Below are 25,892 nucleotides of genomic sequence, written 5' to 3' on the forward strand. Positions count from 1 at the left end.
ATTGTACATCACTTGAATTACAAATGATTAATATGTTTTTAATTATGTATGCTGATGATACTGTCCTTTTGGCAGAATCGCCCGAGGGTTCACAGGATATGCTAAACACATTGCACAGATATACTGATGAATGGAACTTATCTGTTAATGTACAAAAAACCAAAATTGTAATTTTTAGAAACGGAATATGTGTTAAAGATAATGAAAAATGGGAATACAATAGCAAATACGTAGAAGTAGTGAATCAATTTAACTATCTTGGTATGTTGTTTAACTACAATGGTAAATTTTTATCTACACAAAAGCACTGTGCAGCACAGGGAAATAAAGCAATGTTCAGCATATCTAGTAAAATGAAAAATTTGAATTTTAATGTTGAAACTCAATTGAATGTTTTTGATACTTATGTTAAAAGTGTACTTAGTTATGGTGCTGAAATTTGGGGAGTCCATAAAGGTCAAGATGTAGAAAAAGTCCACATAAATTTTTGTAAGAAGGTTTTGGGGGTCAGAAAAAATACTTGCAACAGTGCAGTTTATTATGAAGTAGGTAGCTTTCCATTAGAAATTTTCAGGAAACAAAAAATTTTTAAATACTGGTTTAAATTAAGAAACAGTAAAAACTGTATTTTAAAAGCATGCTACGAAGACATGGTGAAAAATAATGACATATGGATTTCAAATATTAGGAAAGAATTGTCCATCTTAGGCTTAGCCGATTTATATCAAAGTACTATGAAAGAGTCTGTTATTTTAGATATTATATTTAATAGAATGTGTGATGTCTTTTAACAAAAAGTTGTTAACGATATAAGCAATGCATCAAAATGTATATTATATAAACATGTTGTTGATCATTTTTGTTTGCAAGTTTACCTAAAGAAACCAATTCATGCAAAATATCGTAAATTAATTACACGCTTACGGTTGTCCTCACATGACTTAAAGATTGAAACAGGGAGGTATGATAATTTAACACGTGATTGTCGAAAATGTGAATCTTGCAACTTAAATGTAATTGAAGATGAGTTCCATTTTTTACTTATTTGTCCATCACTTTGTAGTTTAAGAGATAAGTATATTAAAAAATACTGCTCCCGAAAACCAAGTGTCTATAAAGTTATACAGTTATTATCTACCTCTAATACTAAAGAACTGTGTAATTTAGGTAAATATCTATATTATGCAAACAAGCAACGAACTCTCCATGTGAATTATCCAAATTGATTATGTACACTTTGTTTTTCTTACTGTTTATTTAATATGTATATGTTCATATGTATAACCTATGAGACATTTGTCTCTTGGAATAAAGAACTTGAACTTAAAGGAGCCTCGTGAGAAAAATACAGATTATCATAAATCACCCCAATTAGTATTTCAATTCTGTCATAAACGTGTAATAGCGATTCTCATAGTGTCATTGCGATGACTGGTTTTTTTTATGAGTAAATGAAGATGGCTCGATGGTCGTGGACTTTTAAGACTCTCCTTTAGATGAAGAGTTCTGTACAAACATATAGAAACGCATACAAATTTAAAAATCTAAAACGTTTGGATTTGTGGGGGGGGGGGGGCTAAAAAATAGTAAATGGCCCAATTATCATATTGAAAAGTTTTAAGGCAGATTTGACGGTTGATTTGTTTACCATCTAGCATTATTAATACAATGATAAATATACTGTATACTGAAATTAACAGGACTATCTTTAAGTGTTTTATGATATATATCTCATATAGAGAGACATTTATTTTGTCAAAATCATGACTCATGATATCGCATACTAAATGTCAGGAATATTTTGTTTTAACTACATGTATTCAATGAATGCCGTTAATGAATTTATATTTATGTTAAAAATACAAGATTTTCCAGAGCTGCTCTAGTATTTAGACAATTTAATTTTGTGCCACTTACGTTTGACATTAATGAACGTTGTACTTTATTACTGTTTAACTGTTGATGTACTAAGAGTCTACATAAAATGCAACTTTAAAAGCCATTTTCTTTCAGTTGTATTAGTTATACCCAATTCCCTTTTTATCATAACAAATTACATATATATCCTGAAGTGCCAATATTAAGGGCTTCTTTACAAATGAAAATAACAATACTTTTGAAATCTAAGAATTTTATCAGGAATATCAATCATAACTTGCTTTTTTTTATATAAGCTAATTAACCTTTTCACATTTCGTTACTGCCATTTACAAAGTATAAATTCATCAAGAAAAAAAACCGGGTGCCCCATTACCAGGTCCTCAATTCGGCGATTTAACTAAATTGCCTTGTCAGTTAAATTTATTTTCAAAACAGTTCTTGTTTTTCATTAATGAAGCTTTAGTCTTTGAAGACGATACATCATTGGGCTTGTCATTAAGTCATTTTTGTAGAACAATGATTTAAATTCAGAGTAAATGGGGATTAACATTTTTTTTTGTTAGGAAAAGTCCAAAAAATTATTTCCGTGCTTGTTTGAAGTGCAAACATTGGTCATTTGATTGTTAATATATCATAGGATCATGTGCATAACATATTGTTCGTGTTTTCTGCTAAACGAACAAGCTGTAAACAAAAAACGTACACCGTCGAAATTTGGACCCTGTTGACTACAATACAAAATAAATAATGAAACACACGGCCAATGCTTTGGGCCTATATGTCCCTACAAATACAATTATAACATATATACAAATAGAACGCATTGCGTTTTTATACATTAAAGAGTGTATGTACATTTTTGCCTTAAAAAGGATGTACTAAGAAATAAGTTTCTGATTTATCTAAGTTCCGACCTTAAACGTCAGTAGGAATACTGCAAAGGAAGACAGTGATTAAAGTCTAAAATCATCTCATGTACTTGGGCTTTTTTTCCTCGATATATTCAATTTCAACCAAAATTCACTGCATGTTCCTCATATATCAAACAATTTACGCTTTTAAAGAAACAGTTCTTTAATACATTTCTGTCAAGAAAGTGAATCAAACCTTAACATTGTTCCTTAAACAGTTCAAGGAGATTTCCGACATTAATTAGATCTATTAAGTAGACATAAAAGCATGCATTATAGTAAAACTGTCTATGTAAACCAGAATAGTGTAAGGTTGTGTCTACCACACTTGTATCCATTACAATTATATATGCAAACATTACTTTTCGTTTATATTAAAATGAAATAATTAGAGAACTTTATTCAACTTATTTAACCAACAGTATTTAATATCAAAATTTATATCATCCATAAACAAGAACCGCAATTATTGAATTTAATACCAGAGCATTAAGGGCATTTTTTCTATATTTGCCATAAGTACTTCTTTTATTTTCGTTAGCCGCATTTTATACATGTAATCACATATGCCAATCAAAGGACTTTTAGGGGAAAAAATAACCTTATGTTTCTGTGCAATTTGTGAAAAACAGTTAATTCCAATTGTCCTTTAAAGACTATAGATTAAAGATAAAAACATTTATAAAAGGAAAATGTAATGATATTGCATTGGTCTTAATTTTGTAATTCTTATGAAAATTTGCCGAAAGTTGTGTATGTACTTCATATTAAATTTCCTTCTTTCTTTTTTCCTTTCTTTTTTGTAATTACAACCATATCACCGTCTCCCTATCTAGAACGTCGTTTTTCATTTTGATGTTATTTTTTTTTGTTGCTAACGGGATTCAATTAGGAACTCGTTTGACAAAATATACTTTTGAAATACAATTCATGTCTAGAGCTGTCACTTTTTATGTTTAATTGCTTTTATGTATCATTATATTGCTTGTTTATTAATCCTGAAATAGTCTTTATGTTACAGCTTGAATAAATTGTAATTCATCATCAAATTAAAAATTGACTTGTTTTGCAGCAATGCAATAACTAATGTAACATTTTTTGGCTTTTTAAAAGACTTTTCAGCTTTTTTTTCGTTTAAATCGAAGACTACAGATAACTAAATAATATGAAGCGTAAGTCAGGTAATTGTATTCCTATTGTTTCTTTTATTCGCAAAGATCGAAAAAGAGGGAATCGAAAAAGTATTTATTGTCAAAGTTTTGGAGCAAAAAAAATGCCACAAATGTTAGCTTATTTAACATAAAACAAAAGACATTTTATATTAAAAACATTAATGTAAACCAAACTGTCAAAATATCTTAGTTAATGTAATATTAATAAATTTGTACGTACAAGTGTTTGACGCAATCGCACTTGTCACATTCATTGGAAACACTGATTGATTCCTGTTGACAATATACGAATTCTTTATATGATTTATAGTATGTTTTGTACTATTTTTGTGATCCCATTTTAATTTGTGTATCCAGATTTATCCATTAGAGACATACATTTTTGATGTTCACTATTTGTAAAGAAAATACAACTTTTATTAATTTGTTCTGATAATATTTTAAAATTGATAACTTTAGTTTTATGATGAACTTCATTTAAATCAATTTTATGTAGTGCAGTTTGTTTGATATTCGTCTGTAATTTTACATCAGATAACTTATTAAAAAAAAATTAAATCACTTGAACCAAGTGTGGAAATTTTACTATTTTTGCTTCACATAATTTCCTGTTTAATGGGCTTTTATATACATGTCTATGTAATTTTGATAACGTTCAGTAGTCGATTGATGACTAACATTTCAAAAAAAATTGTATACAAAAGTAATAAAGTGTGCGTTTAAATGATTACTGAGGTGTATCATTGTTAAATCAACCATTATACTACGCAAATTTTTTTATAATCATAAAAGAAAACTACTAAACCATAGTCTTTGCTTGTGTATTAATTTTGATACGAATAATAAAAGATTGCATTTTCTTCTAAGAAAAAGAATAACGAATATGGCTTTTACAAAACGAGCAAATTCTTTGGTTGATAAACTAACAAAACACTTATTCAGTTCTTCACATACAAAATCAATCTCAAAAGTGAAATTTAGTTGTAATCTTCTTTTTCTGTGTAAACTATCTGCATTTAACTCTCGGAATGACAAAAAAGCTATATGTGTGCATGATAATTGCGCGTAAGTTCTATTTCCATAATTAAGTGTCGTTTTGTAAGTATTTTTTATGTCAAATCAAATTAACAACCTATGTGTTCACGCTTGCTAAAAAATTGGATAGTCTTGAACCGATAAAGAGTTGTATTTTCACAATTAAAACTTACCATGTCAATATACTTTTATCTATAAAGATAAAAAAAAAAACGTGACAGGCATGACAATGAAAACATTGTAGAGCAAGTTGTGGTTTACCGCTTTTAGTTTGAAACCATTTTATTGATGAGAATTTTATATTAATATAATGAATTCAATTAAAATCCTCCTACATCGCTACTTTTCCTCATTATCATTTATATCTGTAATATTTGTTTCAAGTAAGATTGTGTAGGCTCGGTATGACTAACTTAAATTTTGGCAATATTAAAGCAACAGGATGCAACCAAAACATTTCACTATTCAAAAAATAAACAACACGTTATTGCCTAAACTAGCGACTAAAACAATTTATTTGATAATTATTATGCAATAAAAGTTGGTTAATTGATTGTAGTACGTAAGCCGCCGAAATGGGTGTAGCATACAGCATGCACTATATTTTTTCTAGCATTAGAAGATAGTACACATTCTACGCAACTGTATCAAAAATAATGTTTGCAAAAATTATTATAGCTTTGGACAACAATTTATAACAGATTTATTTACTATTGGTACAAAACAGAGATATTTGGAATACAGCAACTTATTATCAAATGTAGAGTTCTATATTCATCATCTGGTTATAAATGTAAAATCCCTTATTCATCAATCGTTAAAATTCATTGTTGAAAACAATTATCAATCAAATTTATCTCTTTTTCAGAAAATGAATATTTGATAGCTGGTTATATAACCTAATACATTTTTAATTTTACTTTTATATAGCGATCATACCCATTGACCATTTGGGGTATTGTGACGTCAGCTCTTTTGCCTAACGGTGTCTAGGTTTTTACTTTCTCCGTTAGTTTTCTTTTTCCTGTGACACTATTTGGGACGGCTATTTTCAGCAGGAAGAAATGACTCATCTTAAGAAATATATCAAAAATATAAAAAAAATTCATGGTTTACTGGATGATTAAAGTTTGCATGTACTTCCTGCTGGTATTGTTTACGCAATAAATCTGTTCTGCCACAACACAGGTGATCACTTAAGGACCACAACAGGATATATGCAAATTTTACCTATGATTCAAAAGTTAACATTCATCGATAATTCTTGCTTTTTCATCTTATGGTTTTAACACCTCTTTCTAAAAAGGTGAAAAGTACATTAAATATGTCTCTCTTTTTCTTTCAATTCCTTTTGACTTGTATTAGTGTAAAGGAAAAAATGAATCAACAATGATACACAATTCAATTACCGTTTGCATTTTCTTGAGTTCTATTTAAGGTATTGTATCTGTTGATAATTCATTGACAATGATTTTTAAAAGATGTTATAGATATTAACTATTACGCTTAAAAGTAAAATATCCAATATTACACACATCTACAACACCGTCACTGCAATCGCTTTTGCCACACCTGGCTCACCAAGTAGGGATTCGTTTATACACAAGTGAGTAAATTGAACATCATTTGACATCTTTGTGCATAATGAAAACCTGAACATTCTGACACTTGCACACGACGTTTATTAATCAAACACTGCATAATTCTACATTTAAAAGATGTGAATTTTTAGGTCAACTCTCAACCACTGGACTCTACTTTGGTAAACAACAAACAAAAGAAAATGACTTGGTTATTCAATCGTTATTTATTTCAAACAATAGAAAGCCACTTGAATAAAACATTTAATAGATTTACATTTAACAAGACTGTGATTAAACTAAGATCGGATTTTCCCCAATATTCTTATAAAGTCGATTTTTATAAATTTGATGGTACTAAATATTTGTCATACATTAATGATAATTTTGTAATTTTTTAACATTTTAACATCAAATCAATTAAACCTGTTTTATCTGTAGTCAATTCTGCTTTAGTTAACCAAACATGAATGCAACGTGACAAAAACATCGCAAATGCAATCATGTTCGGGCCGTGGACGAATGACACTCAAAATTTGGTTGACTATTAGAAATGCCCTACTGAAGCATGGTAAACATTGAAAAAAGAAACATAAATTTTGACCAAAATCGTGGCCATGTCCCTTTAACATATCTCTTTTTTCCTTTCAAGTGCCTTTGGATGTATTAGAGTGAATATATATAAACAATGCTACAAAATTCAATTACTGTTTGTATTTTCTAAAGTTCTTGATTTTTTAAAAGTGTTTTAAATATTAACTATTACGCTTAAAAGAAAAAAAACAAATATTACATACATATACAATACCGCCACTGCAATCGCTTTTGCCTTGTCTGGATCACCAAGCTGACATTTATTTATACACAAGTGCGACAATGCAACATCATTGACCATCTTTGGGCATGATAAAACTTAAACACTTGATACATGTAAACGACGTTTATAAGTCAAACACTGCATAATTCTATATTTAACAGATGTGTATAATCAGGTAAATTCTTAACCATTGGAATTTACTTTTTGTATGTCAATTTGGTGAACAACAAAAATAATAAATAATGTATTCAAACGTTATTTCTTTCAAATATTTGAAAAAAAGTGATCGTGGCATTTGTGAGCTAGTGTTATTTTCTGCATGTGTGAATCTGACAGCCATTTTTTAAAGAAAACATCAGATTTGATGTTGCAGCTTGATTAGGCAGTAGACAGTAAATTATACTAATTAAATTTTTACATTGTTTGTACACATAATTGAAAAATACGTATGGTTGTTTCCATATTTCATAACTTGAAAAGAGTCTTATACTTCTTTCATACATCATCTAAATCATTTTTTAATCCTTTAATAGGAATAAGTCCATTTTACTATGCATCTTATAGACAAGTCAAATGCTTAGAATGCTTAGAAAAAGGTTTGTATAGTTTACTAAGTTGTTGGATGTGAATGAAAAAGTACAAAGCTTGTTTTTTCAATCACATTGCACATTAACAAAATACGTTAAGTCACATAATGTAATTTCATTCTTGTTTGGTCAAACAAAACATTTTGGAATTCAAGGATATACTTGTCAACTTTCTATGTAAAACAGTCACCTTGAATAAAAACGTTTAATAAATTTACATTGTTGATTAAACTAAGATCTTATTTTCCCAAATATTCTAAGAATTTCGATTTCCATATTTTTATTATACTAAACTTTTGTCATATATTAATGATTATTTTGTTATTTGTTAACATTTCAACATCAAATAAAAAAACACCTGTTTTATTGGTAGTCAATACTGTTTTAGTAAACCTATCATAAATACAATGGGGAATACGTTACATATGCATACATGTGCTGTATAATAAATTAAGAATAGTTGTATATGTTGTTGTTTAAGATTATGCTTCATTACATAATAACAACAAAAAGGCAATTTCTTTAAAACAGTTGGTTACGTTATTTTAATGAAGCATCAGGTCGGATTATCTAACCACTGAGTCATTTAAGTCAAAAAACAATTTATATTCTGTATGATAGTGGGTATACAAATGTAAAAACTTCTGAAACGATCAAAGTTGTGAGTTTTCTATTAAATCGGTTCCTAATTCATTGTACTTACATAAAAAATAAGAAATACTGAGCAACACCCATTCTTCAGTCTAATATCAAGACATGTTTTTAATGTGTAAATTTTGATTCTAGTTACATGATAAAAATGTCAATGTAGAAAATGTTATTACATTTTCGTGAGAGTCTTAACTAAATTTAAACTGTAAATGAATAAGTTTTTATGCTTAAGCGGTGTATTATTGTTTTGACATGTGGGGGATTTATTGTGCTGCATTTTATGCTCTGCTTTATCGTTGACTTTTAATAACTTCACTATTAACTTTTAATAATGAATAATGTAAAAGATTGTTTTAATACATTTTTCAGTTCATAAAAGTACATCCATTGGCAATCAACTTGATTGTGATCTAATTGATTGTTGTGCATGAACCAATTTCCGACATTTAAGATATTTAAGAATGTTAGACAAGAGAGTATTTATCAAAAGTACCATCTTACTTATACGGTTAATATATTGTCAACATTTACCCCACACTCTCGATTAAAGTCCTGACGATATATTTCTTTATCATACATAAATGTTTGCTGTTAATCACATTTTATGAATGAAAATATAAGGTATAATCGTTTAATTGTATTTATCTTCTTACTTTGCGGAAAAGATATCCCTTATGCCTTATTAAATAATTGAACTGATTACATTCAAAGTCCAAATGCGTGCAATCAGTCTGTTTATAACAAAACCTCTACAGACCACAATAATACAGTACCCTTTCACCTGTGCATTGTTTCAGTTTTGACATTTCTTTAATGAATAAACTCCCAATCAATTAATGAAAATTATATACTAGAAGTTACGTGACTTTGTCATTATAAAGCAGGGTCAAGAGGTGAACACACGAACTGGTTAATCATTTAATAACTATGTGTAATCCATCTGGAAGTTATCTGTCAATTTTCCTGTCAACTTTGAACTCAAAGCAAATAAAACCCTGTGAAATTTGATGTAAAATCTATTCCTCCTGCCTTTCAATACAGAAGGATTAATATTATTTTAGCTCTTCATTTTGAGAAATATAATTTTTATTGCAGCGTTTTATTACCACTTGACTGAGTTTGATACATTGTAATTGCAATTGTTATGCAACTGCCAACCACACGAATAGGGAAATTAACAATTTAGATGGTTCGTTTTTTTCTGTGTGAATTCATCTACTGAGGACAAGATCTGTCAAATTAATTGTTTATCATGATCTTCATGTCAGTCTTAAGGCCAGTAAATGCTAACCTAAATTAAGAAATAATAATTAATTGAATTTAAATTAGAAAGCCATATCATATATTTGGCGGGGTTGCCCCGATTGTCGTACAGTATTGCACGCAACTGACAACATGGAAAGTCTAGCAACAAGATGCAACATGCGGGTAAGTTTCTTATTTTAAGTCAAATAGCTTCATTATATCTCTACATCGAATTGTAATTTGAGATCATTTCATGCATGACCGTAGAAACATGCGTTTATTATAACTGAATTTTAAGAAAACATTTGATTTTTTCAAAAATCAAGCAAAAACTATTTGCATTTTAAAGAAGAAAAATCGATTATGTTAAAAGAAAATTGTGGGATTTTGTAAATTTAAGCGTTTTTAAAGATTTCAGATGCTTAAATTGGAATACATTAGTTTAGGAATATAATACAAAAATAAAATTATTTTTAATTATTTTAAGGTTTTGTTCCTCTTGGTTATATCAACGCTCATCTTCATCAACACAAATGCACAGAGGATTCGAGAATCGTCATGTAAAGACAATTGCAGGACTACTAAAGTTCAATGTATGTCTAGTTGTAAACGAGGCTTCTTGAGAAGACTGTCCAAACAGAATTTTCTTAGGTGCTTTGAAAAATGCAGCAAGTCAGCGGGCGCCTGCTACCCACGATGTGACTGTATGGCTCTGGTCGAGCGTGAAAGAAAAGGGTGTGATCGGGCATGTGATTCTTACCCCTTCACAAGCTCTTTTGACATTTCGCATTGTTACAAAGAATGTAAATTTGACTACGAGGCAGGTCAGAAGATATGTGAGGCAGGAACAATATTCTTGCACAGGGACCTTGAAACTACAATTTCCTGAGTCACGTTCTTGCATTCATTTCCAAACCTCATTCGAGTCGGGAAAAACATATATTCAGTCTTCCTCCTGCTCTTTCAGTCTAACCTGTAGTGACGCCAGTGGAGTCAACGCCAGTGGAAAGAGGGCGCTCCTGTTGCAATAACGCAATGCATGCCTTCATAATCATACCGACCGCAAGTGCCGTCGAATCCAAAACTGTATCTTTATTAACTTACAGTGATTCATGTGTTCATTATCTATTTTTGTGTGTATTAACCTAAGAAAAAACTGTAAATTATCTGTCTATGTCATTGAAATAGACGCAACAACGTGTCAGAGGTTGTCTTACTGTTCAGAGACATTGCGATGATGTATCTTAGTGTTTAATATGACAACAATGTCCGGTATAATATAATAACTTCAAATATATGGACTATTGTGTAAAGCTTTAAAATTATCTAATTCTTGGGTTTTTGCTAATATTAACACTGGTTTCTTTATTTTACTGTGTTGAAGTACACGAATATGTCACTTTCATAATACAACCAAAACTCTGTTTTCTAATTAAGTTTTCATAAATAACTGTTTCTTCATTATGAAGACATAAATGACACATTTTTATTAAAAATGTAGTCTTTCATTACTTGTGTAACATTTTGCATTACATAAATAAAGAATTAAAAAAAAAAACATTGCTTTTTGATTAATCATTCGCAGTTATTTTCTTATTGTAAAATACTGGAAAAGTTTTCGGATCAAAATTAAAATCAAATTCAAACAAAACGTTGAGAAATGTTATCGAGTTGCAACCTGAAATTATAACTCTTTTAAGACTTCGACATAACATAATAAAACAGGCATGTAAGAAAATTCACCTTTGCTAGCCGAAGGTGACGATCCACAGGGTTTCTCTATTCCGCCTACGCTTACAAAGATGTAGAATCTTGTACTTCACATGTACGCAGATTTTAAAACATACTGTTTGGCAAGTTTTTTTTTAATTCTAATTGCGCTACAGAATTTATCTTTTCACCCTTTAATACTTGCATAGCATTGCACAATAATATATATGTTTTAGATTCATTAAAATGTCTTTTCTAATTTTATGAAGTAACAATTCGAATTTCAACTTTAAATTGCCTGAACGTCAAAAAAAGTTTAAATTATTATATTATTGATTAAACCTTGTTTCTGACTGGCTCATATCCAACTATCTAGAAAAAGTAGAGCGTTATATTCACCTGCACGTGACCTAGGAGGTCAGGTCAATATAACATTTGAATTTTCTACATTGGACTAAACGTAGATCGTCCAATGAATTATCGCGTTTCAAAATTATTCCTACATCGAATTCTATGATTGTCTACTAGATGTCCATATGTCGAGAAAAAGATTTTTATAAATCTAACAATCCGTACAGTGATTTTGTTTTACAAATAGTAAAACCACCATAACATTAAAACCTCCAGCTCTGGGACCACAATTTTACAGTCAGTATATAAATAGAATAATAATAGAATAATAGCTCGTTAAGATCATATACTTAGAGTTTAAAAAATAAGTTTCAGAAGAAAAGATACATAGTTCCAGATGATATTACATTCTCTCAAATGAAGAAGGTCACAGATGGGTTGTGCTTATTATATGTATCTATGCAATGAGTATCGTTCCGATCCTCTCAAATTGTCGTTTAACTGTATTCCATCTGTATTTTAAACGGCCGTGTAGTGAGCGACCAGTGCGCTAGGTTCGGTTCGTCATCGAAAGCAAGACTTTTCTTGCCTAGATGGCCGAGTGGTTAGCGCGGTGGCCACTTGCTGCGAGGAGAGTGGCTTCCAGAGGTCGTGAGTTCAAGCCACGGCCGGGGCGAAGGGGGAGCTTTAATGTAAGTGAATGTCTTGTGCTTTATGTATATTTATGGTCACTATGGGCAGGTATATGTATATTTGAGAGTTATTGCAATGTTTGTGTTTATTATATGTATATATTTATATGCAATGTATAACCTATATGCAAAATAATGGTATTCAACGTCAATTTTACATATCCTAAAGATCTAACAAAAGCATTGAATTTATTATCATGAATTTTATCTTCGTGACTTTAGGATACTTCATCAAAGTTCTTCTTATGTAAACAATTAATTGAATTACTTTAAACTTCTACAGTCTTCAAATAAAATTAAAAGTTTTGCATTTTGGGATTTTTAAAATTGCTTGGTGTTATGCATCGTTTTTTATTGTAAAAAAAAAAGTCTACATTGACATTCTGTGACAAAATAAAAATAAGTGCATTTACTATCTTTCAATTTAATTGGTTGCTCAGTGAAGGTGGTAAAAAATCCATTCTTTTCGTCCTCGTAGGAAGCGGATTTGTGTTTATGTAAATCAATCTTGTTTTGAGTATCATCGTACCTTGTAAGATGTCTAACCTTCATCAATTTGTTTCAAATATTTTGTGCTTAATAATGTTCTTTATTTAACCATATATAATGGTATCTAAGAAATAAAGAATTAATTTGCTTTTGTTGTTTTCATTTTAATTCTTTGGCTTCTTGAAATTTTAAAAAGTTCAAATCTTTATTCATTATGATGATAATTGCAGTATTCTTTATTCAACATGATATGCTGTCTTTTTGCTAAGAACTGAAAATTTATCGACTGGCGCCAACATCATTTTATTCAAATTTACCTGTTTTTATGTTTCTAATTTAAATATGTCAGATTATAATTTTCCTTCAAATGTTTTAAATAGGTAATAAATTTTTTGCTCAAATTAAAATTGTAGGTCTGAAGCGAGGCTCCGGAATTTGACATATCAAGGAAAAGAGAATTGTCACGTAAATTTAACTAATCCTGACCACAAGACGGCAAAAGTCAACTCACTCATTAAGGCATGATGTTAATTGAATATGATGTACGATGTTTTCTCGGTATATTTTGAAACAATATATATTTATGGGACTTCGTGATACAACTAAATCTCAGAATCGGAGAGAGCTGTTCCAAGGTAAGACAGATCAAGTAACCATGAAGATTTCTTTAAAGAAGCTATCATAAAAAAATAGTCACGATACTCAATACGTTGTAAAACGGGAGTATGTGTATAAATTTCAAATCCTTTTATATATTTTTACAGTACAAGTGATGGAAATGTTTTTCATGTGAATTATAATCAGAGCTTTTATGGTTTTATAGCAATAAATACATCACAATAATTTTAGTTTTTGATTTTTTTTTTAAATTTTAGCCCTTATCTAAATATATTTTTAAAACACTGAAAAGATCCATTTGCTTTTTATAAAGAATCTTCAAGGGGAAAAAGTTAATGCGAGAGTTAACTATTAGATAGATTATTTACCAATTTGCTATGATTTTTTATTTAAAATTAAAAGCTAAAATGTTTCACAAATATTGTTTATACAAAAGCACCACAAATGTTTTATGTAAATATCATGAAGAATGGACATGCCCTTTTTTCATTTCATGTCCTGTTTTAATAGCTGTTAAAACCGGGAATGATGTGTCTACGTTTGGCGGTTCTGCTAGTATCGTTTCTGGTATGCGTCCTGTCTGATAGGACACCATGCGAGCACCAATGCTTTCCCTACAGAATCAAGTGCCATAGCGACTGCAGGAGAGACTACTTGTCCAATTCATTCAAGGAGAAGTTCAAAGCATGTTCGGAAAAGTGTGAGTGGTACTTTAATGACTGTGACGATGAATGTGAGTGTCGGGCAATTAACGTCAGAGAGAGAGCCGGATGTGAACAAATTTGTCAGACACATCCATACCTCGACGAATGGAACAGAAGACAGTGCTTGATAGAGTGTAAATTTGACTTCAGTGAAAACTATAGTAAATGTTGATATATATTTTAAATTTGAAAATGTTGATATATGGACAGTATTAGAATATGTTTTTCAGTTAGAACTTCTGGTGCACCGCCATCACACGTCAAATTTCTCTGCTTTAAACTTAAATCTTTTATGGCCAGAAAAAACTAAATGTTTATAAATCATTATATTAAAAGGTAAGGATTTAGACGAGAAAACCTTGTGACGGCGATGCAGCAAATTATATTCTATATCGGGTATTGTATTTAAACGGCATTAATTAGAAGTGTAATTTAGTAGTAATTATAAGTTAACCTCTGTAATGAATTGTTAAACATCTTGACTGATGCAGGAATGAGAAGAAAATGAATACATGATTCAGCTGTCGGTGTATTTTCAGCATGTGCTGCTGTGTTTATAACATTTCGTCAGCTCATCTGACAGGTGATAAATACACCACCATTGATAAAGGGAGCTCAAGGAAATGTTACCTGTACCGAGGAAAGATGTTTTTATACCAAAGCGAGAAATCCAGTGTTATTTTATATGCAGTTTTGCATATCGTTATAGAAATGAAAAAAAAATTCATGCACAAGTTTTAGAGCATTGTTTTTTCTTCTTGCTTTATTAAAAAGGAATGACTTCTCATAACATATTTAAAAGAAGTATTTTCATTCCTTTGCATTGCCTACTTTAAGTTTTTACACTGTGAGATAACCAAATCACATAAAACATTGAGAATACATGTTATATAATTATACTAGTATTCATTTAATTTGTTAACTGATATATATTCGATAATTGACAAAAAACGTACATATGTTTATCCCTGTGCTTGAAGTTTTAATGATTTCTTCGTGGTGTTTTTCTTTTTTTTTCTTCTTTTTTTTTGGGGGGGGATAACCAATGACTCTATCTTTGCTATCTCTATCTTTTTTCACTAGATTAATGCAGCTATTATGGCCAGAGAGCTTCCTTTGTCGATATAAAACATTAAGAAAACGTATTTGCATTTTTAATTAATAATTTTTAATTAATACATTATTTATTTGCTTTAACTTTGGCTATGATGAAAAGATTATGTCTTAATTAAAACTCGTCACAAGTGGTTTCATTTAGACTTACAATTGTTCAAACAAACTTGTTTTATGCAAGCTTGGTGGGTAATTACACGTGACCTTAATTTTCTAATATAAATACGTGGTTTCATTTCATAAACTTTTAAATGACTAACACTTAATACCAGATTTAATTAAATAAAATATGATGATAACTTTGAAGGGGACAATCTTGGAATTAACTTCGAATTTCCGACCTTTTTTTCATTGTTTTCTATCTCAGTTTTCTTGAGAGCGTAATATTATTTCTGCGTTTTTAGGTCACCTGAGTTGGTAGGTCGTAATGATTTTAAAATTTAGCTTTTTCTCTGGAACCACTTAACCAATTTTAACTTAATGTGGTATATAGCATCTATTGGTGAAGGGGAGTAAAAATTGTAAAATCCATGACCCCTGCTGCTCTGGAATCTGAGAAGTGGGTCTAAAACCTTTACAAGTATTGCAATCTATAAAAGGTATTTTTCTTTACTCCTGGACATCAAGTAGTCTAACTGCTCCCATGATTGTAATAAGTATTGAGCTCTCTACCAAAAAGTGTGAAATTCTTGACCCTTTGGTCAGGGGTTCTGGTGTTATGGTGGGGCTCTAATGATTATATATTGCAAATGCATATATTTTTCAAAACTCTTCTCCTGTTTTCCTTGGTATTTAGCACATGAACTAAGTATAAAGTTAAAATGAGAAAGAATGCCTTTCAAAAATTGTAAATATCATGGCCCCTTGGTCAGAGGTCCTGGTGTTAGGATGGGGCTTTAATGATTTTATAGAAAAAATGCATAAATTCTTTGAAATCTTTCCATTGCTCCTGGGTACTAATTCGATAAATTAAGTTCATAGTCATGAAAAGAAATAGTTCGTCTTTCAATTTATGAATTTCGTAGCCCCTCGGTCAGGGTTCTGGTTGTATGGCAGGGCTGCGGCAACGCACTTTGAAAAAATTACGCACTTTGGAAAAAATATTCAAAGCGCATTAAATTTGGGACTAAATCAACGCACTTTCAAAAAAAATTTGAAGTGCGTTATGAAAGATACATCAATATTTTTAGTATCGAGACTGTTAACGCACTTTGAAAAAAATGTTTTTAAATCATAAATTCTGGATTTGAATTTCTAATTTGTTGATAAGATGACGTTTTGTTAACACTAGTGAATCTAAGTTACTGTCTTTGAGGACGGTGATGGGGGTGGGGGTTAACCAAAGACACAGGCCAATTTCCAGTGTATCATTCAATTAATTACAGAAAAAAGTTTCAGATCCCTCATTTTTCCTTCCAAAAGATATGATATTCAGTAACTTGAAGTAAATGTTTAAGATCAGAAAAAGAAATACGCTTTGTTGTAAGTTAAGTTCAGTGATATTGAAAAAAAAAGAGCTGGCCAAACAATAATTTCTCCAATGGTCTGATAAAGAATCTATAAGTGTTTCAACATAAACACTCTTTTTATATTCTAATCAATTCAATTGTAATTTTAGTGCACATGAACATACATTGCAAAAGCCACACTGCAGTTACATAGTTGATTGATTATATAAGGCCCATGAGCCTTTTGTTTTTATTTTTCTCGATTTTATTTAATAATTCTGTAGATTATTTTTTATATGAAATTAGCATAAAGGGATATCAATGTACATATAGCTAAATGATCCAGTGAAAACTCCAGGAATATTTTTTAAAAGAAAAGGGTCAATTTTTCTTTGGTTTCTTTAGACGGCTTAAAGAACGTTATTGGTATGAAGAAGTCAGTGTCACTTACAGCTTGATTTATAACCTTTTAAGGCAAATAAAAACCATTTTCTTTAAACCTTTAAAGATTTACTCATATTTGTTGATTTTAGGAATTCATTATTTTTTCTTGAAACAAACAATATTACTTAGCAATAGTACAAAATAATCTCAGGCAAGGTCTTGGCAAGGTAAGGTCAAAATCATAATTGTTTTATTGAATAGTAAGGATAAAAAAGATAGGTATTGACTAGTGAACATTAAATTTATACCATCTAAAACAAATGCTAGTTGTTATCTTTCTTTACTATGTAAAAGGACTATGTGCGGTTTGGTCAAATATCTGCCCCCGATTTTAACCAATTTTTAAATAGTATCGTATAAAAATAAAATCTTCACAAATCATTGTATAGAGGATGTCTATAACTTTAATCTTGATTTTAGTCATCATTGCTCATTTGCTGTTTATCTATGACGGCACCTAAATGACCTAATTCCCGCAAATTTGCAAACAAATGAAAATATTCTCATTTTTGCTCTATATTTTGCATTCGGAAGTATAGAGCGCAGGTCTGCTCAAGTGCGATTTTAACATATATTTTTCGTCCGATAGATATACACATTATACTAAAAAATTGTACTTGAGCAAACCTGTGCTCGATGTTTCCGAGTCGAAAAACCATCGGAAAACACCCATATTTTGCTACAAAACATCAATTTATCAAAATAATGCAATCTTCATAACGTCATTTCTACATTATGACGTCACAGTGGTGATAACCTTTTACACCTTTATTTCCAATATGGTTTTACATATCTTTCACCTAATTTTTAAAGCTCTTTCTAAAACTTTGATTTTGGGGGCAAAAAATGCATAAAACCGCATATAGTCCTTTGTATTAAAAATTCCAAATTAGTGATCAGCCTTATTTTCCCCTCTGATTAATGTTGAAGCTAAAAATAGAAAAATTTGTTACTTATTAATAATATGTTTTTAAGACATCACATTCACTCAGCAAAATTTTCAATTGTTCACCTTGATAAATAGAACGATTTGAAAATTACAAAATAAAATAACTCGAAAATTTCAACATTTTGTAACTGGTATATCTTTTAATTCATAGCACGGTAAAATAAGATAACAACGATTAAAATTATCCGTGACAAAGCATCAAAACAATTAAGGTCAGACGACACGTTCCTCAATTTTATATAACATTTTCCAGGAATTTGTTGATGGTTTACTACTATTTTGACAAGCTTTCTTGTAAAAAATTAGGATACCTTACCAGGCATTCATACTATAGTATGCAATTTCCTATATAATTTTCTTGAAAATACACTTGAATTGCTGATATACAAATAAATACATATACAACACAGTAAAATTCACTATATTGGAACTCTATCTTGGCCGGGGCGGGGCTTTGACCTCTAGAACCTATACGCTTCTGGCAGTAGGCGGCCACGGTTCTAACCACTCGGCCATCTAGACACATAACCACTTTCAATAAATTTTAATCATTTTTAAAATAATTATAAAATTAATATTTTTTATTGGAACTCTTTATTACGAGGAGATACAAAAAAGATTCTCGAGGAACGTGTCGTCTGACTATAGTGGATTTTTTTTCTTCCATGAGCGTGTAACGTCATTTCCATTGGCAATTTAGAACACTCTTATAGCTCTAAGAAATTCAATCAGAGCTGAAGTGTTCGTGCTATTAAACTAGTGTCAACCTCTTCGGTCGCAACCACTGGTCAAGGTCATTGCATTGTTCTATTTGAAAGTTACCACGATGACAATACAAATGTGTTTTATCATACAGCAAATACCCTCTACTTAGTGAACACTTAGAACTTTGGTTCAGTGTAGATTTACCATTTAATAAAATACTATAGACAGTTTATGTTTAGTTTTGCTCCACAAATCGCATTTATTTCATATATTCAATATTAACTGTCAATTATCTCAAAAATCCATAAAACGAAATACAAATTCAGAGCAGAGCAACATGGACCACTAAAAAGATAGAGGTAGGATCAGGTGCCATGGAGGAGTGAGCATCCTCTGCAGACCGGTCATACCCGCTGTGTGGTCTTTGTCGTAATCGGGGGTGGGGGGGGGGGGGAGTTTGTAGACAATTAGGTGATTACTTATGGTGTAACAATTAGTAAATACAAATACAAATGCAATAGATATGAAGTCTTACATGTCATTTTGTTTGAAAAGAACGCACACAAGAACAGTAAATTGTCCTTTTAATAACTCAGAACAGCTGTTTTGAGTGATTAAAAAGGCATTGTCTTGTTCTTGTATGCATACTTTTCAAAATGACACGTAGGACTTTAAATTCTATTACTATCGTTTGGCAACATTTTTGGCCAGTTTCGGGCAGAAACAAGCCAGTTCAAGAAATGTTTATATTCTTTTCCTCAAATGCTCAGGATGACGGCACATCCTCCTTAGAGTAATTATTGTTAACATTCTTTCAGATATGGCAAAGAAACAAGAAACCTTGTCTATGATTTTGGTATAAACTAAACATTCTAAACTTTAACGTATACTTCAAAAATTGAAAATGTATAACGATCTGTTCCAGAATGTACTTACGACTTTCTTTCCCTTGAATAACTCGATATTTATTAATATATGGCCACGTTTAAGAAGATGTTTTGATAAGAAAAAAAAGTTTACTCTGAAAACAGCATCTGCTTAAATCTGTCAAGTCAGAAAAGTTTTGGCAAGCTGTCACTGTTTGATACATATCATTATTTGATAAAATACATCTCAGTTACACTGCTTACATGACATGTTCAGTTATGATAACATCTAAATTGTTGGGCGTAATAATTAATAAATAATTTTCGTTTTGAAGATAAATTTATAAAGCAGAAATTTATTTTCACATCAAGAAAATGCTAGAATTAAAATTTATATCATAAGAATATGCAAATTGACTGAAAGGTTTTTATTTTTCCACAAGTTTTTAGATTTAAAAATAGGACATATTGTGTATACATGTAAAACTATGTGGAAATTGCAATCTAGGGTTAACTACACTAGGAGTATATTTCGGGGTGGGGTAAAATTGTGGTAAGGGTTTTCGTCCACGAGCACCTGATGTCTTAATGTCATATTGTACTGTTTTGAGATCGGCGAAAACATTTTTACAAACTAGATCATGTCTATTAAAAGCAGATACTGTAAAATACAGACTTTCCCCGTTGCTACATAACAATTTGTATGTAAGGAAATACTCATTGAAGACAGGTTTGAAGGTTGAAGCATTCAGGTTTCTGTAATTTAGACTTAGGTTATATATCTTTTGTTATGGTAAAGAGTTTATTCCATAACATACTTTCGTAGTTGTTTTTTTTTAAATATAAGATATTAATTTGTCAGTGTCTTTCCTACAGAATGACTTGCCCAGGTTTTCTTTTTCACAGCCAAACAAAGATTTCCATACCTACAACAATAAAATAGCCAATTATTGAGAGAAATGCCTATTTTAATGAAATTGTTTAGAATATTTATCACAACGGACTTGGTCACGTATCAGGCGTTGTAAATCATTCTCATTGTGCAAACAACATGTGATGAAATCTGTAAAGTATGAGTTCTCTTTGGTATTCTGTTACTTGTCTAATACGTATCATTATTTGATGAAAACATTACTTGTTTTAATAAATGCATAAAATATTGAGAATTTTCAAATGAATTTTATTCTTAAGCGTGTATACTTATGATTTTTTATTTATATTCCAATTTCCTACATAAAAAAGTAGAAGTTTGATGTAAATTCACTCGATTAGTGTTTTTTAACATAAAAAATACTACAAAAACTATTTTTTATCTATTTAGATATTCTTCTAGAAAAATGTATATCATTCATGTCGTAAGCATTCGTTAAACGCTTCTCACCCGTCAAAGATACATGTGATAATGTTAGTATGTACAGTGTATGACAGTAAAATAGTGAGGTTTATTTACCCTAAGAGTGCAGAACGGGGAAAAAAATCCATCACTAAACAAATCCGCTGAATCAGAAATAATAATAATACTTCCTGCAGATAGATAATGTTAAATAAACTTTTATAATAAGGTTTCTGGAATTATTACTTTTGTTAAACAACAATGGATTAAAAGCACTTATCTTTTTTATATTGTTTAAGGCGAACTTAATTTTGCTTTGTATATCTTTCATGTCGACGATAATTGATGGTAACTTCCATGTATTCTCATAATGCTTATTAAAAAAACAAGACAATGCTGCACATAAACTCATGTTAGCGAAAATTAGCATACGGTATTCGTAATAATGAATGCTTCGACAAACACAATTATACCCACTAATATTATGTTTCCAAGGAAACAGACCATGACTGAAAATGATATTCAAAATTTGCAGTCAGATGTGAATTTTTTTTTTACAATAATTTGCTCCATATAACAATAATACATAAATAAGTGAAAAACTAGACATTATCTCATTTTATCAATGAATTTATGTATGGTCTAGTAAAAAACGAAATAATCCTTCCTTGCTTTTATGTTTCAATAATCACCAAACCTTTGAAGAGTTCAGTGTCTTTAAGACCTATATTGTATGGTTTGTACAAAGCCTATGTGCTCTGTATGTTCTACGTCAGTCTCTTTCCTTGAAAATGAATATTTGTTAAAAATTCCAAATTACTTACCCATCCCAAATTACATGTATGTAAAACATTAATTGTAGAGAGAGAGAGAGAGAGAGTGATCCTTTATGGGAACAGAGGTAGTTTTAAGTCCTGAGATATTTCACTAAAATCATCGTAGATGTATGGAATATGATAACCTTTCAATATCTTAAGTTAAACCTTCTTAAGATATTTTGATTTATTATTGTATTTATTGTATATTATATTGTTGTTTATAATGTAACACAAGAAAACGAATTTTGTCATATCAATTCATTTATATAGTCATTCCCTTTTATATCCTTGTTCTATAGAAACTCCTGTGATCAAACATTTGTGAGCTACTGCTGTATTTTGAATACTTATTTCAAGATAAATGTAATTAGTAAATAAAAGTTAAAGGGTCTGTCCTTTAAGCCCTTTTTAATTTTTTGAGATGTAAAGTCTCATATACTTCGCCATAGTTGCCTTTTCATCCTATTATGCATCACTTCATCAATGTAGCAATAAAATTTTTAGATTGTTATGATGAACATTTTAAAAGAGCCGCATTCTAAACCCTTCTGGGACTCTTTAATGATAATACGTATCTTAAAATCTCTTAGTAAAAGTCGGGGCGAGGAAAACGACTAGGTTTCTCGCTGAAACGGAATACCTTAGATATCTTGTGCCGTCAATTGTGACTTTATCACTTGATATTAATTCACATCTCTAGCGATCTATTCATAGTTTGGTTGACTGTTGACTTGCACCGTCAATTCGCTAATCGTAAGAGCTTCACTCTAATTACAAAATGTTGGGATTTTGGTTAACATTGCTAACTCTAGCAATTACGTTATCGGGGAAAAGTCTTCAAAAATCTTCTCTGACCCAGAAAGTTGGTTTATTAAGGGAGATTAAATTTCTACTGTGAGATGAGTTCTCATGTCGCCAAGACTTTGTGCAGCAGCGAAGCAATGCAGCAAAGAATGCCATCTACATAAACGGAATTGTGTACACTGTTGACGGAACAAATTGGGATCAAACCCCTAAGGATTCATTCGTGGTAAAAAAAAAAACCGGGAAAATTGCTTTTGTTGGGTTCACTCACGATGCATTAGAGTACTTCGATTGTGATAGCATTGTTCTAGATCTAAATGGGACAACGGTATTGCCGGGGATTCATGATGTCCATATTCACCCCTTGGAGTCCTCGTCACGTGTAGAAACAAGCTGTCAACTGGAGTCAAAAACAAATCCGGAACTAATGGAGGACATCTTCAAAACATGTGCTTCAAGACAAATCGGAACAGAGTGGATTCTGGGTGGTGGTCACTATGTATTCTAGAACACATCGAAAAGGGAGGGATACCTCCAAGGGAAAGCATTGATGAAGTTCTGCCGGATGTTTCCGTGGTCATGCTAGAAGAAACCTCTCACTCCGTGTGGGTGAATTCGGAATCGCTCCAAAGGGCTAATATTACTAAGAATACTCCAATGAGACCCTGGGGTGTCATTATGCGAGTGGAAAGAACGAATGAATCCTGTTAGAAGATGAAGGTGATTCAATCATGGAGTTTGCATTGAAACCGACGCCGGAGTTAGAGGAGCTGAACTATGAAGGCCTGATAGACGGTCTGTCGTATCTGAATGAGAACGGGATCACTTCGGTCAGTGACGCCAGGGTCTATTGGGGACGGGGAAACGACAAGACCTGGGAGCGGGTATGCAAGGAGATGAAGTTAACAGTGCGTGCCAATCTGGCTCTATGGGTGTATCCCCAAAAAGATAATTCACAACAAATCGAAGCCATCAAGGATATGTTCTTAAATGGTAATCCTGAATGTTTTCTCAGGAAAAACCAGATTAAGTTGTACATCGATGGTCTTTTGGAGAGTACAACGGCAGCAATGCAAGAACCATATGTCAAGCGCTTTTTTGAAGAATTTTTGGCAACAGAAATATGAATATATTCGATTAATCACGTTTTTCAAAATACATCAACAAACTACAGTACTTTGGCGACAATGACGGATTTGATTTTTTAATTCACGTTATAAGGGGTCGAAGTGTTCACGAGGCTTTGAATGCATTTGATGTCTCATGGATTCCAGGCAAGCGGCATTGAATGACTCATCTGGAACAAGTAAAACCCGAGGACTTTAACCGGTTTGAGAGATTAAACGTTTTCGCACATATTCAAGTTGCAGGAAATTTCACCAAGCTATCTTCTAGAGGAGATATTGAATCTTTCGTTGGCAAAGATCGCGCTTACAATTTCATTCCTTTGCGAAGTATTTACGATGCACACGCTCATGTGACTCTGAGCAGCGACAGGGATGTGAGTACTCCAAATTCCTTTACTGGAATCCAAAATGCTATATCTAGAGGTTATCAGTCAGTAAAGGTTAAGGACGCGGTGGAAATGTACACGATTAATGCTGCCTATGCAATGAGACAAGAGCAAATGGATGGTCCCCTAGCAACAGAAAAAGACGTCATTCATAAAACTAGAGTTCTGAAAACTGTTTTGGACGGAGAAGAAATTTATTGGGTGGAGGACCAGAATCTGGTAGATGAATGCTACATGCCAAATTCTGTAAGACAGCTATTACTATGGAAGTTGTTCCTATGATCATTATTGCAATGCCTACCCATGAAAGTGTAACTAACATCGTAAAATGGACTTGATTCAAAACATTCTCTTGCTTTTTAATTTGCTTTTTTTATAAATGCCAAATATGATTTGAATAATAATATTTAAGGATTCTATGCAATTTGTGTCGCCGTGATCCTCTCAGATTACTGCTTAACTGCATTTAACCTCAATCTTGAAGACTGAACAAAATATATGATTCAAATTATTTAACATTGTATCATATTAATGTGTAAAGTGTTGATTTTATGACTATTTTGAAGTAAAGGCTAAATTTGGCAATACTAATACTCCTTAAACTAGGAGTACTTAACTTTCAAAAGTATTCCACGATTTCGTGACCACCAATCCCCTTTTAAAAACCCTGAAAAATTGAATGCTAGTATATTGTGCCCGGTTTTTTTCTCTCAATTGCTTTCTTAACCTATTCTTGAAAATTAAATTAAAAAACTAACCATATGATATATATATAAATATAACAAAAATATCAAAATATCATCGTTTGTTGTTATAATGTATGCCTAAATTGCTATTGGTAACCTTTTTGCAGGGTTCATAATGAAATAATTATAATTAATATAAGGAACCTGAGACGTGGCGTTTTCCTTGCTATCATACAAAGAAAATACTACTTCACTAAAATCGCTTTAAATTATTCTATTTTATTTTTTAAAGGGAATTCGACACGATTTGAGATCAAAAATTTTATTTTAATTTTTTATGTATAAAATGGCTCACTGGAGCATTTTAAATGATTGAACAAAATATTAAATGTTAAAGTCAAGTTACATGCGAGATACATAGGTAAGAATGATAGTTATGTAAACAAAGCTCGAGTCTTATAGTTGTTTACAAAAAATGTAATGTAGAAGTTTACCATTTCTTAGACAAAATGACATGTAAAAAACAATTTAAACTAATTCAATATCTTCATAAATACTATTATCAACAACAGAAAGAAACATTTGATTGAAACTTACACCAATACAACACATATGTAAAAATGACTATATTTGAGCTTTGTTTACAAAACAAAGAATTATGAACTCTGTGTCTTGCTTATAACTTGATATTTGAGTTTCAAATTTTGACATAGTATTATAAACTTCTATTTTTATCAGTATTAACATTGAAAATTGGAAAACAAAATTTG

The 25,892-nt window shown here is 31.0% G+C and overlaps 1 pseudogene; it reads left to right on the top strand.

Moving 5' to 3' along the window:
* Positions 1 to 6,106: 6,106 nt before the first annotated feature.
* Positions 6,107 to 24,743, top strand: LOC128184972 (uncharacterized; annotated as a pseudogene).
* Positions 24,744 to 25,892: the final 1,149 nt, after the last annotated feature.

The sequence above is a fragment of the Crassostrea angulata genome, chromosome 5 (genome assembly GCF_025612915.1).
Source record: "Crassostrea angulata isolate pt1a10 chromosome 5, ASM2561291v2, whole genome shotgun sequence".
Classification (NCBI taxonomy): Eukaryota; Metazoa; Mollusca; class Bivalvia; order Ostreida; family Ostreidae; genus Magallana; species Magallana angulata.